Here is a 15,145-nt window from a genome sequence, read left to right on the forward strand (position 1 = left end):
CACTCCTGGGCCAGCTGAATTTGAAGAGTCTGTGGTGTAGCAATGCCATTCTTGACGTTTCTTTGCTCCCTTTCCTGCCACATCTTTCCCCACTTTCCAGAAACTCTGCCAAACCCTCTCCAGGGGTGAAAGAGCTCTTTACTTATCCACACCCCTGATCAGGAAGCCCGCAGTGTTAAGTGAGGCAGGAAAGAAGAAAGTGGCTGCCCCCCCTCCCCGCAGGCATGTTGCCACCACAGCCCTTCCCAGTTTGGGAAGGTGGAGGTGCAAGGTGAGGTCCTCCCGTCCAAACAGACCAGGCCTCCAACTCTTTGGAAATTGGGAGCTAAGCTAAGGTCACTGTCAGAGGAACCCCCACATCACCTCATTTATAACCCGGGGAATAACAAAACAGATACGGGTGGCATGGAATCTCTCCTCACAATCTGGCTTCAAGTCGCCAACTTTAAAGAAAAGAAATTCCTAATGAATGAAATAAACCAATTAGAGAGCTGCCTAAACCAAGCCAAAGCTCTGAAATGGAGGCTGCAGGTTCTTATTAGGCACAGTGATCTGAACAAGGGCCAATACAAGTGAGACACGGGGCCCTGAGATCCCTGAATTCTGGCCCGTCTGGAAGGCAGCCGAATACTCCACACAGTACAGGTTGCTCTCATCTGTTTCCTCACGGTTAAGGATGTCTTTACAAACGATGCTCCCTGATTTCCCTTCCATGATAATCTGGCCAGGTTTCTTTGCTCATTGCCATGTGGCATTTAACTGCCATGTCTGGCAAGAGCCCATTACCAAAGGACGTGTGGGAAAGAATGAAGACTTAGGATAATTCACCACCCTAAAGCTGTCGCTTGGCTGTTTTTGCAAAAGAGTATGTTTAATTCCATATAGAATTTAGGGTTACCACTTAAATTCTTTTCCTAGCCTGTAACTATTATAAGTTTGAAGAGGAGGGAAGGAGAGATACAGGTGGTGGTAGACATACATTAACTGATCACTAATCACATGCCAAGATCCTTACATTATGTTATTTTTAATCTCTCCACGACCCTGTGAGTCGTGTATTGTTATGATTGTCATTATTCTTATCTCATAGAAACTGAGAAACAGGGAGGTGAATCTTCCTTCATAGAAGGGAAATTGAGAAACAAGGAGGTGAAGGAGGTTTTCCAAGATTACCTAGGTAGCAAGTCAAGGAAACCTACTAGTTCCAAAGTGTGGCACTGTTGCCAACCTAATTTAATTGCTGTTTTTACATAAAATTTAATGGGGAGAAAAAAAAAGGTAGCAAGTATGGATAAGCAAAAAAAAAAAAAAAAAAAAAAAAAAAAAAAAAAAAAAAAAAAAAATTAGGAAAATTACATTTAATCTCACCACCCAGAGATAATCACTCTTAATATTCTGTTGTAAATCCTGCAACTGCAAACGTTTTAACTCCCTTTCTGGAGCTCCTACACCGATGCTGCAAAAGCTTTCAAACAAATTACAACTTCTTGTCATCTTCAGGATCATCAAGAAAAAACAGGAAAAATATTTTCAAGTTTTTAAAAAGTTGAGTGGGAGAAGTGGTCATCAAGTCCTACTCCATGCTTGAATGCCGCTGGTGTCCGGAGAATTAGAAGGCATCTGTATTGTTAGTACCTGTCCCCTAGAAGCTCACCTAAAATGGCAGCCATGGATAAGCACAGGTCTGGCCAGAGCTCTGGGAGATCGCTGAAACAGCAGCCAGAGGGGTCCACTATATTTCCCTTAAGCTTGTTGTGTGACTATGGACAAAAAACAATGCCCCCAGCTTCAGTCTGTCCATTTCCCAAGGGTGTTTATCACTCTTACTCTCCTTAATTATCAGGATTGTTGTCAGGAGTTAATGACATAAATATTTATGAAAGCACTTTGAAATAAACAAAGCACTATGCAAATGAAAGTTAACTGCCAAAATGTCTAATAATTAAGGACCCAACTTCTGAAATAAAGATTTTGCCAAGGGGTAAAGGAAATCATGATACTATCCCTTTATAACCCTAAACCGTAAATTAGTGGCAAAACCATAATCAAAATGCTACCATAAGAAAAATCATACATTTTCAAAGGCGTAGAATACAAGCAGTAATAATGATGATGATGATGATGATGATGATAATGATGGCTAATAATTATTCCCTTTGACCTTCTATTTTCAACATTTTGTAAGTGATTTGCATGGCTTTCTCATTTAATGCTCAGAATAACCCAACATGGAGACATATTATCTCTGTTTCACAGATAAGGTAGCTCCATTAAAATTTACAAAGTGTTTTTACATATAAACCGATAACCTCATTTGATTCATATATCCTTATTAGTTTCTATTTTGTTAGATGATGAAATTATGACCCAGAAAGTCAATTTGCCAAGTTCACAAAATTTGCAGAGGTCAGATTTGGTCTAGAACTTGGTCTGCCTAGGTTATTTTTTGTTTTTGTTTTTGTTTTTAACTAAACTGCCACTGTCTCTGTATTCAGGCACGTAGTCACAGAAAGCTTCCCCATTCAGTTAGCTCTTAAATAACCCAAAGTCAGTACCTATGATCCCTATTTTGAGAGGGAATTTACTTTAGTTTTGGCCTATGTAACTTAAAAGATATCTGCAGAGGTTCTCCAGAATGGTCTCATCCCAAGCCTCTTCTTCATCTACAACAGTTTACCGTCAAACACAGCCAAGCCTCTCTGCCCTGGAACCATTCAGAGATTTTTCCTTAACAAAATCTTGTTCCTTCCAAAGAGATCCAATGGCTCTCTGATAAATGCTCCCCCTGAATTTCTGATTTTGTTGATGACAAACAATATCCATTTTACTGATCCCTAACAGGGCTGAAGACAGCTTTCTGTGTTAGGGTACACCATGGAAGAAACTTTCATCTTGAACACTTCTCTTTACCTCATCAGCTCTATTAATTCATCATCCCGAAGACTTGCACTTTAAATATGGATGAATTTAGAGCAAAGGAAAGTACACACAGTATGCACGAGAGGGGCAGTGGTTGGATGCTTTAAAGCAATTCAAGAGGAAGAAACCATGTGAATTCATTCACTGGCAGTAGAATGAAGGGACACATATGGCAAACACTGATATGTCTGATTTGATGAGGTTCTGAATTATATAAAGCAAATCTAGAAATGGACAGGCTAGAAAAGTAGGTTGGGACCGTATTGCAAAAGTCTTATAAGCCAAGATATGAAGCTGTTTGTTACTTCTTCTCATACTCTGCCAGTGGAATATCCCTACTACCACTGTAGGGCCAAGGCCACTTGCTTTAAAGACCCAATTCATTTGCAAATTCTTGCTTTATCCTTACCATGATGTAACTATGTTTCCTACTGTATTTCATTTATATGGATTGACTTTAATAAAAAATATTTTAAAATCCAAGCCACTTTAGGTAGATAAGGTAGATAAGGCTGTGGCCTCTCAAAGGTCCTAGCACAACTCCATTACTTGAGATTTTCTGGATACCAGTTTGTGAAGCATAAGGAGATAAGGGGGCATCACTAGTGGAATTTTGAGCACAGAGATGAATTGATCAAAGTGATACTTTAAGAAGATAATCCCATAGTGTTAAAGTGGATGAATGTGAGGACTGGTGGACACTAGAGGCAGGAAGATCTAATAACCTCATAGTACTCAATATTTATTTAGTGCTGTATCAGACACTTAAGATAAATAGTCTCAACTAATCTTCATAATCCTATGAAGGGCAAACTATCATCATCTCCATTTTACAGATAAAGAAACCAAAGGAAAGAGAATGTAAGAGACATCTGAAGAGAATATAGTCAGCAAGTGCCTGAACCTCAACTAAACCAGCACAAGTCTGGAGAGTCCAGGCTCTTAACCACCCCATTAAAGTGCACTCGAAACCACCCTAATCATCGAAATGAGAGGTAATAAAGACCCAAAGCAACATCATGACAGTAGAAATGGAAGGGGTTAGGTTTGAGAACTGTGGCAAAGATAGACTTGACAGAATTTGACAACCTGGTTAGATTTGGAGGAAAATAAGAAAGAGTCAGAGATAACTGATTTGTGAAACCTGGATAATTGGGACGATAATGAGGCCATCTTCATAAATAAAGGCCTACAGAAGAGAAGCGGGTTTGTTGGGGAAGCATGAGATAGGGGGAAGATGATGTGTTGAGTTTGAGATGCCTGTGGGGCATACAGGTGGAGACAGCCAAGGGGAAGAAATGCAGGTGTGGAGTGCTTCCCACCACTGGGCCCCCAGACTTGCTAAAGTTTCAATCAGCTATTTTCAGCCTATTTTCAGTCTTAAACTCCCCCTGAACATTAGTGAGTGACACAGGAGAGACTTTTCCATAAATGCTTGGAATCGGAAAAGAAAAAAAAAACCTACTCACACACAGATACAAGCACCCATAAACTCAGCCACCTCATAATAAGCTGGACGTTTTTGCAAGACCATCTGAAGCTGGTCATTTTCCAAATTCAAAATATTAGGTGCCCAATCAGTGGCTTGAGGATACATGTAGCAACAGCTGAGTAATTCCTTTCTTCCCTGCAGCAAGCTGCCCTTGCAGAAGGTGAATTGCCTCCTATATGAACATGAAGCCTCTTTAAGAGTTTTCAAAGTGCAATTTGGCTCCAAATGATTTCCTCTGCCTAGGGTTAGACTAAGAGGGCCCCCAACCAGGCTGAGGTGGGAAGAGAAAAACAATGAAGGGGACATTGGAGAAGTCCAAGGTTGGCACAGGAAACAAGAGATGGAATACAGAAGCCACAGGGTCCTTTAAAAAGCTGACTCTGTGGGTACCTGGCTGGCTCAGTCGGAAGAGCACAGGACTCTTGGTCTTGGGGTTAGGAGTTCAAGCCCCACATGGGGTGTAGAGATTACTAAAAATAAATAAACTTAAAAAAAAGGTAGATTCTGTGTTTCAGTTACTAGGGACTTAGGAGCATGGGATTGATTGGGCTTGCCCTTTATAAAAATAAGTGCATCACCCCAAAAGTAAACAGTGAGTAGTATAAAACTTTTTATACTGGTGCTATATGCTATATGAGCCATTCCTTTCCTCCTGCAATATATATTGGCCTCTGGAGCTTGCTCTTACTTCGCACTGCAATCTCACTATAGATTCCAGAAAGAACTAAACAGAATATATAAACTTTGCTGTATCAGTTTTTCATAAATAGCAGCATCTGCTGGTTACAGACAATATATTATTAACAAAAAAAAAAAAGTGAAGCAGCTACCTTATTGGTCTAAATTCAAAAAATTTTGAGAATTTTATTTTTTTGGCTAAATTTTGAATGTGTACACACACATATACATTCTCTCTTCTCTTGCTATTTTTGATATAAGCTTTCTATTAAAAATCAAAATGCTCATTTCCATGATTATAACACTGGTTGATAAAGTCCTACCATTGTGGACTTAGTCCTCTAAATCTTTTCCCACACTGTCACCTAAGAGATTTTTTCCTTTAAAAATGTATCTTACCAGGGCACCTGGGTGGCTCAGTTAAGCATCGGACTTCAGCTCAGGTCATGATCTGAGGGTTTGTGAGTTGGAGCCCGGCGTCAGGCTCTCTGCTATTAGTATAGAGCCTGCTTCAAATCCTCTGTCTCCCTCTCTCTCTCTGCCTCTTGCCCATGTGTGTGCTTTCTCTTTATCTCAAAAATAAATAAACATTTAAGAAGGAAGGAAGGAAGGAAGGAAGGAAGGAAGGAAGGAAGGAAGGAAGGAAGGAAGGAAGAAGATAAAGTTATCATACCTTAAATTGGGGGGAAAACATACAAAGATGAATGCATTTGAGTTATGCTTCAAGAGCTGTCTTTTTGTTGAAAATTGTAAATAGTCATTAAATATTTGAATACACAATAGCTATTAAGTATTTAAACAGTCATTACAAAAGCCCAGTGAGTTTTCTGGGCAACATTAACTTAGCATCCTCAACCATGCTAATATCTGTACCAACAGATATTGTGATGTCCATAGCACTTAGAACAGTAAAGCAACACCAGGACTTCTGAGTACTTCTTCTCTAGAATATCAGTGGCCAGAGCAAATTGCTCCGATAGTATAGGCACTTTCCTGAAAAAAAAAAAAATCACAATGCCCTTCGAACTGCTTGGGGCTATCGAGTATTTCTTGTGTCTTTTCTCCTCTAATCCATTGGCTTCTACTTCCCCTCTCATTTGTGCTCATATCCAAAGTCTACCATCACCACATTTTCAGATTACAACCTAAAACAAGCTTTCTAATAGCTCTCAGTGAAGTTTATAATCTTGCTCCTTCTAGAGGATCATAAGTGTACAGTAGTATTTACAGAGGAATTATACCAATTACTTCCATTTGAATTCTAGAAAATATGCAGACAAATTAAATATTACCAATAAATAGTAAACAACTGACCCTCTGACAGACTTCTGAGGTAGAGCATTCAATGACATGTGGATTCCTTTATCAGGGATTCAATGAGCCCTGACTATGAAGACAGTCTGTGTTAGCCGCTCATCAGGAAAGTTAAGGCCCAGGGTAACCAGCACGTGTTTACAATGGAATTGTGGAACTGTTAGGACATGCAGTTGTACAAATAATGCTATTGGAGTCAGAAAAGATGGCAATTAATAGGAGTTGGAGCTGAGCCTTGTTTTGTGGAAACGAAGATTCTCAGACCAAATTCAAGTCCATAGTCACATCTGCACACAGATAGAGACTATATGTGCAGCGTGTTTTGAAGGCCACAGAAAAAGCACGAGACACAGTCGCTCTCTCAAATGCACTACGTTCAAACTGGAAAGAGAAAATAGTTGAGAGGAAGTAGAGCTAAACCCTGGGCTACGTAGCAGGTACTTTTGCCTGCTCTTTGCATCAAATTCCGTTGAAGTAGCTAACCACCTACAACCTTCTTTTCCTTTGCCATTCTCATACAGAAATGAAAAAAGCTAAAATACTTGATTTCTCTACTTAGGGTAGGGACACCGTTCCAGACAGTGAGATATAGGAAGATTCTCTCTCTGAAATGAAAAGGCAATGCCTCACCAGAAAAAAAAAACAAAAAACCAAAAAACTCCTTGCCTTGTCCTTCTTCCCTTTCTCTCCCTTTCCACCTGTTTGATGTGTAGAACCGAGGTCAAAAGATACAGCACTGTCTTGTAACCATGAGGTGACAGCACGAATACTGCGGTCTCCAAGGGAAGGACAGCAGAATGGGAGGCTGAATTCCTGATGGCCTTGGTGAGCCATCACTGGATGCCAGCTCTGAACTTTTTCATAAGCAAGTGTTTAAACCACTGTTAGTCTTAACAGCTGCATACAATCCTTATAAGAAAACCACTTAAGCTCACCCAAGTGAAAAAGGCGAGTTCCTTATAAGGATACGCAGATGTCTCCCAAAACTTAATAGAGAATTACAGTCTAACTTCCCAGCAGAAAACAGAAAGTGTAAATCTGCCCAGGAACCCAGACAGCTATTCCTTCTTTCTATCCCAGGTCACATGGTCTCTTATGACTGAACTTCTCTGTGCAGCTATATCATTATTCTCTCTTTGGAAAGAGAACGAAATCTTTTTCTCTGTCCCCATAGGTTCATGGCTAGCCTACAAACCTGGAGTTGCACATCTTCGCCCATCCTACCTCAACTCCAATTCCCAATTCCCAACTAGTGTCTCTGAATCTCAATTCCACATCCTCAGGCAGGAGAATATGACTGATCCTTTGAGGGAGAACAATCTGCTTCCATGGTCTGGCTGTGTGTAACGGGGCAGGGAGCGGGGTAACACAGAATAAACATTTATTCACTTACTTGTAACCAATAGCTATGTGTTGAGCTCCTGGTCTGGACTGGTACTGTCCTAGAAACTGGGGACACAGCAGTGAACCAAAACGAGTCCCAGCTCTTTTGGACTTCAGCTTCTGGTTCATGGACTCAGGTAAGAAACAAGCAAACATATAACAGGTGGTGGAAATATGTGATATAGAGAAAAAGAAGTAGGGCAAATCAAAAGACTGATATGACAGGGAAAATTACTGTTTTCTATAAGGTGGTCAGGGTTCTGGGAAGGTGACATTTAAACAGAGATCTGAAGAAAATGAGGGAGTAATCCATGTGATAGATATCTGGGGAATAACATTCTAGGCAGAGAGAAGAGCAAACGCAAGGACCCTAAAGCTAGAACATTTGCTTGGCAATTTTTCAAGAAACACCACGGAAGACAACATATCTTTCGCAGCAAGAGCTAGTGGGCAAGTTACAGCAGATAAGTCAAGCGAAGGGTCAGACCATGTCTTCTGGGTCTCCACTTTTGAGAGCAGTACCTCTACTCATGCAAATCCAAGATAAGCTGGAACATATTTCTCGAAAATGCCTACTACCAACTGATATAAGTGGCCTAGAATATGTACTTGGAAAAGAGAAATCATTGTGTGTGGAATGTCAGAGAAGTTTCTATGGAGAAAGCACAAGGCAGGATTGCATGAGACAAGACCATGGGTTTTGGAGTCAGAAGGACCTGAGTTCAAATCCTACCAGGACCACTAGAATTGCAGGTTCTTCGACAAGAGATTAGCCCCTTTAATTCCCAGGTCAAAGAGAGTTAATGCATACCTTCAAAGATTGTTGTGAGAAAGAGCTATGTTAAATTAGGCACAGTGTCTGGGTTATTTATACACAGAAAGGCACTGTGGAAAAAAAAAGAACTTTGGTGAAACCCCTCTTTTAGACATCCACAATGCACATTAGTCTGTTAGTACTCTGGAACGGCATTCATCGGAGACCTATTTGACCTCGCACAGTCTGATACCTCTTCACTTACTTGGGGCACTGAACACCCTTTTGATGTGTGTGATTCCGTGGAGCACTTTGGGCCTGATGTCCTCATGGGACGGAGAAGCTGCAGTTATGTCTCTCAGTGAACCCTGCAGCACCAAGGGCCCACTTTCCAGAGGCCTGGCAGGAGCTGGCAAGAAAGACTCACAAGTCCAGTCCCCCGACACTTGCCAAACTGCTGGGAGCACCTTTCTTCTCCCAACAATGGGGCTTCCAGAAAATAACAAAGTGAATTCTTAAGAAAAAGTGAGGAATTTGAAAGCTAAAGAAAAATGGGGGAGGGGACTGGCAGGAAGTTTTCTCCCTAAAGTTAATGGAGAAACATTGTTAAGAGTCAGGAAACACGAACAGGACTACATTGGATGCCCATCTCTATTACATCTGTGTACCTATTTTTTTTTTTTTTTATCAAATGTCCTTGATCTGCCCCCACTTTCAATACAATTCTGATCATAGGAGAAGAGGAGGAGTCTCCAGTGATATTGTCTGCTGCCAAACATGAAAAGAGCAAAGTAAATTTAAAGTATTCGCTCTTCTCTCCAGATCTTTGGTTTCTTTAACTGACAATCAGATTTGGGTCCTGGCCCTGCTAGTTACTAACTCTGGGATCTAGACAAGTAACTTAATCTCCCCATGCCTTACGTTTTCTGTTTTTAAAAAGAAGAAACCAAGTTTTACCTCTCAAGGTTATCACAAGTATTAAATGAAACCAGGGTGACCATCTCTCGCCATGCTCAGTTTTACCGAAAGTTTGTGGAATGACTAACTGGTAGGGCTGACCCTTCCGCATCATAAAAGTACCCTCTCTCTTGGCTTCCATGATTCCATCCAATGTTATTTTTAATAACAGTGCTAAAAATATCAATTTCATAGTAAGTAAACCTAACTGCATTCAGTTACTCTCTATTAAGACGTATTCATACAAAACACAGCACTGAGGATTTCCAACAAATCATATTACAAGAAAATCTTATTTTGTTTGTTAATTTATATTAATGATCTAAAAGAAATGATTATTTGGCTTGTTGAGAGAAGACTCAGAATAGAGCCTGGCAGTCACAAAGGAGGCATTCCAGCCCTGAACTCTGAAAGAAGCTAAATGCCAATTTAATGAATCTGAAAATTATTACTAGTCCATCAGATCTATTGATCCATTACTGTAAAAAACTAGGCACAAGCGTGGTGCACAAAAAAACTGAAGTTTGATATAAAAATTAAAATGAATGATCGAGGAACTCCAAAGCCTTTAATAATTAATACATAAACCTCCTGGTAATTTAAATTATGGGCGAGGTAACTCAGACCCAATACATTAATTCACCTTGAGAGAAGTTGACTTAAAGTTTCCTTTTTAGATATGCATGGTTTACTCAGTAATCATAATAAAAGAGAACCACAAAATTCCACATCTACAGCATCACTCACTCTCGACCAGCCCTGGCATGCCAGGCTGCAGAGCACTTAAACCCACACACCAAGAGTTTAACTTGAGCTTGGCTGGGGGGCTTGGACGAGACTTTCACTATTCAGACACAGAAAATATTAATTATCATCAAATCTGTCATTATCTTCCCATCCCCCCTCCACATCCTCGTCTTGCCTATCTGATCCTTTCTCCCTCCAGCCAGCAAAATGAAAAGCAGTGATTTGCCGAGTGGATTGTGGTTTTACTCGAAAAGAAAAGGGGCCAGCTGTGTATGCCTACTAGAAGTAATCAAAACAAGGAGTTGGGAAAGGTATTCCTTGAAGCGCCCCTAGGCATTTGTATAGAAAAACCCAGAAAATATTACTCCATTAAATCAGCTACAAAAGAAAGGCAGAGAGAAAGAGGGGAAAGGGAGAGAAGACAGGGACTAGGGACTGGCGGAAGCTAACAGAACTGCAGTGAGAAAAGAAGAGAGAGGAGGGATATGGAAGGAGAAATGAGACCAAAACATAATGAGACACAAACCACGTGTTTAATGCCCTCTCCCCAACTCCCTGTGCCTTTCGAACTGCATGTCTGGGCAGATAAAGGTGTTAGAAGAGTGTGTGGAAGCAGTCACCAGAGTTGGCCTGGCATGCTGAAAAGAACAAACGCCTACCAGCTATGACTTCAGGTGCACCTAGATGACCCACTGCCCAAAATAACACCACTTCATGCATTGGCTGATGCCTAAGATTCCACGCTTCCTGCTTCATTTATTTTGGAAAGGGCTGTGATGCCCACTGACATTGCCCTGGGTTAGGAAACTTTCAGTCTTTTGCAGCCATTTATATTCTCCTTGTGGATGCCTTTCAAGGTCTTTCCTGGGTGCTAGTTTGGACCCAGGGGTAAGAGGAGAAAATGTGAAACTCACAGGTACTTAAGCTGGAAAGAGTCAAATCAGAAAGCTAAAGTCGTCGAGGACAACTAGAATTCAATCCTTGTGAACCCCAAGATGACAATGATTGTTTACTTTGTATTTAAAAATTAAGGACACTGGAAAAATACCAATTACATTTGACTTTTATATTTATAAGATTATATGTGCTGCATAATTAAGATAACATAGAAAGAGTACCAATATCACACACAAACACGCATGCATACAATGCTACATGAATACAGCTCCGGGGTTGTTTGGCTCAGGAGCTAAGTGTCATTTTTAAAAACCAGGTTCTTACAATCCTTTTTCTTCATGTCCAGTCCTTCATGGTAGTAAGATAGCTAAAGCTATACCTGGTCTCACATGCAGACCCAACAATGTAGAGGTATTTCTTCCCATTTTTTTTTTTTTTCTAAACCAATGAAGAACATTTTTCCTTGAAGTCTTTAGCAGACTTTTACTTTTGTGAGTAGTAGTATTGCTTAATGGCTAGGAGCACAGACTTTGAGGCCGAACTCCTGGGTTTAAACACAGTTCTACCACTTATTAGCTGCGTTTCCTTGGACCAGGTACTTAACCTCTCTGATCTTCTGTTTCCTCATTTGTAAAATGAAGTTCATAACATTTACCTCATAGGACATTAACTGAGTTGGTTTATATAAAGACCTTATGACAGCACCTGGTTCATAGTAAATCTTATTACATGTTAGCTAATGAGCTTGAACTAGGTTACACTCATGCCTAAAGCATTGACTGACAAGGGAGGGAGCTTAACCAATCACTCATCTCCTGGGGCTGGAGATCCACCTTCCGTGAATCACATGACTTCTCAGAGGACAGGAGGGTTGATACATAAATGAAAGTGGATCTGGTTAGAATGGAGGAAGGGGGTAAGTGGTTGTTGGGTAGGCAATCAACATTGGCTCCTACATGTATTAGAGTCATGAATCCTTATTATAGCCCTGAGACACAGATAGCATCATCCTCATATTACAGAGAAAATCTAAGACTCAGAGAGGTTAACTTGCCTAAGGTAATGGAAATAGCAATGGTAGGGTTGGTACTTGAAACCAGAAACCAGAATGTTTGCTAGTCCTATGTTCTCTCCATAATGGTAATCAGCTTCACTTTAATGGAAGATGTAAGGCTTCTCCAAGTCTCCATTAACATAGCTTCCCTTTAGCCCTATAGAGGCACATGCAGAAAGGGTTTATGGTCATCTCTATTCGACAGCTTAGAGGAGGGAGATGAAAGAGGAAGTAGTTAAGAGGATCTACAGGTTCTTTAGTTCTCATTATTGATACATGTATTTAAATGAACTGTGTTTGCACCTCTTCTCACTCACGACACTCATACTTTTAAAAATGTATCTTCTCCTATGTTCTGCTAGACTGGAGGGATAAAGCTAAAAGTAAGACCCGGTTCATCATCTGAAATACCTTCTAGTCCAGCACGGTAATAGATAGTCCTGTGAATGGCTGATGCTGATATGGGATTTTGTTAACAGCAAAATCTCTGAGTAGCAAAAGAGAACATATAATAGTATCACTACCCCTTCTGTCCTCTGTAACCTGAGAGATAACAGAAAGTGGCTACAGAGCCAGCTCAGAGATCTTCCAGATAAAGAACCATGGCCTACCAGAATATTCTAACTCCTTGTTTAGAGAACTATTCCTCTAATTTCTCTGCCTTTCTGAAGGAATGGATCCTGCTTACCTTTCATTCATATATCCCCCTCTGGGACTTTGCTTAGACACCTTGCTAGAGGGAATCACCTCTCTGTGCTATTCCATCCAAAGTCACAATCTACAAGTTGGTAATGAGTCTCTAGATGCAACATGGAGCAGTCATCAGGGGATTCTGCCTCTGTGTGATGCATCAGCTCATGTCAGCTTTCCTCCAAATCAGATGACTTTCTTTAGTTTGGTTTAGTTTTTTATACTATCTTTCACTGAGGGCTTACTATGCGTCAGACTTTGTATAATATGCCATACATACATATATGTCATCTAGTTGAATCTTTACAATAGCCTCTGAGACAAGTAAAATTATGTCCATTTTACAGGTAAGGAAAATAAAACTCAGAAAGGCTGAATACAAGTTACACAAGTTACTAAGAATTGCTCCAAACAGAAAATGGCAGAGCTACAATTTCAATGTAGATGTTTTTAACTCTAAAGGCAATGCTTTTAGTCACTAGGCTATATCTGCCTCATTCTGCGTCCTAATCATGTTGCAAAATATATTAGAGAATATTCTAGATTTTGTGAAATCTGCAGATTTACCAGGTGTGTCTTCTGCCTTCAACTGAATCATGCACAGGAATGTTGGACAGGACAGAACAGGGCCCTTGCTATAAGCCGCCAAGCTCTGTCCTCCAGTATGCTAACTGTCCACTTCTGAAGCAGGGGTTGGCAAACAAGGGTGTGTGGCCAAATCTGGCCCACTTCCTAGTTAAAAAAAAATATATTGGAACAGAGCCCTGAGCCACATCCATTCATTTATATTGTCTATGATTGCTTTCACTCTGTATAACCAGAATTGAGTAGTTGTGATAGATACTGCATGGTCCATAAAGTCTAATACTTTTTCTATCTTTTACAGAAAAAGTTTTGCTGACCTCTAGTCTTGAATATACCTGACTTCAAATACAGTCTAAAAAGTCTTGACTTGTGGCATTTTATTATTTTATACTCTGTACAGATCTCCTAAGGACACTAGGCATAAGTGCTAGGCACTTTTCTCCTTTTGTATCTATATCTAAACTATTTAATGAGCACATGGACTTTAGTGTGATGGAGAGAAACAGGATTGTTCATAACATCATTTACCACATTACTGAGACGAAACATTTTGGATCTGGATGAGCAATCCGCTCTGTCTGCAAACTAGTCTGCTTCCCAGCCCCAGCTTCCAGCAACCCACACTGATCCATGGGACCAAGAACTATGATAGCCCTTCTGACCTCTGGACCCCTACTGCTCTCCCCCCAACTTGGGCAGTAGTCACTATCCAAATGCTCACTTTGGGAACACCTGAAGGGATAATCCAGGCTATAGGTCACCCATGTCCTTCACTGCTCCTGAGCCTTGGGGCCACAGCACCATTTTAACTCCATTAAGACAGAATGCCATGGAAAGAAAAGTCACCAAGGCTAATTCAAGCAACCAAGGATATGTGCAAGCATATAGTGATAAAGGTCTTTGGTGTAAATGGATGTACCCTGTGAAAAGGGTCAATTAGCCAGGAGACACACAGCCTGAGAAAGCACATGTTCACAGATCTAAAGCAGGTGGATAGATATGAAGAATTCAGCTTTTCTGTGGCCAAAGATAAAGAAAAGAAAAGAAAAGAAAAGAAAAGAAAAGAAAAGAAAAGAAAAGAAAAGAAAAGAAAAAAGCACTGATATGGCATATTTGGTAAAATACAAGAGGCTTCTGGGGCGCCTGGGTGGCTCAGTCGGTTGGGCGGCCGACTTCGGCTCAGGTCATGATCTCGCGGTCCGTGAGTTCGAGCCCCGCGTCAGGCTCTGTGCTGAGAGCTCAGAGCCTGGAGCCTGTTTCGGATTCTGTGTCTCCCTCTCTCTCTGACCCTCCCCCGTTCATGCTCTGTCTTTCTCTGTCTCAAAAATAAATAAACGTTAAAAAAAAATTAAAAAAAAATACAAGAGGCTTCTAAGAGTTATAGCTCAATAAAAAGTGGAACAGGCTGCCAGAGGAGGTAGTGAGTTCCCCATTTCTGAGCATTCAGAGCAGACACTACTTTTCCCTTCACCAGAGAATAGTGATTCCAACATGGAGCATTCAGTTGGACTAGCAGAGCTGAAAAACACATTCTGGTTCATGGATTGATGCCACTGATGCCGCTCATATGGCTATTTTGAAGTTGCCTATAACATACATAATTTTCTAACTTGACCTTGCTACTCAATTAATTGGCATTCAGTACTTCAAGGCCATAAACTTTCATCCTGTCTTC

The 15,145-nt window shown here is 40.6% G+C and overlaps 1 protein-coding gene across 5 annotated transcripts in view; it reads right to left on the reverse strand.

Annotated features, from left to right (window-relative positions):
* The window catches only part of TPRG1 (tumor protein p63 regulated 1), a 122,694-nt gene that overhangs the window by 29,966 nt on the left and 77,583 nt on the right, over positions 1-15,145 (reverse strand). The gene's annotated exons all lie outside the window — the stretch shown is intronic.

Source organism: Panthera tigris, chromosome C2, assembly GCF_018350195.1.
Source record: "Panthera tigris isolate Pti1 chromosome C2, P.tigris_Pti1_mat1.1, whole genome shotgun sequence".
Taxonomy (NCBI): Eukaryota; Metazoa; Chordata; class Mammalia; order Carnivora; family Felidae; genus Panthera; species Panthera tigris.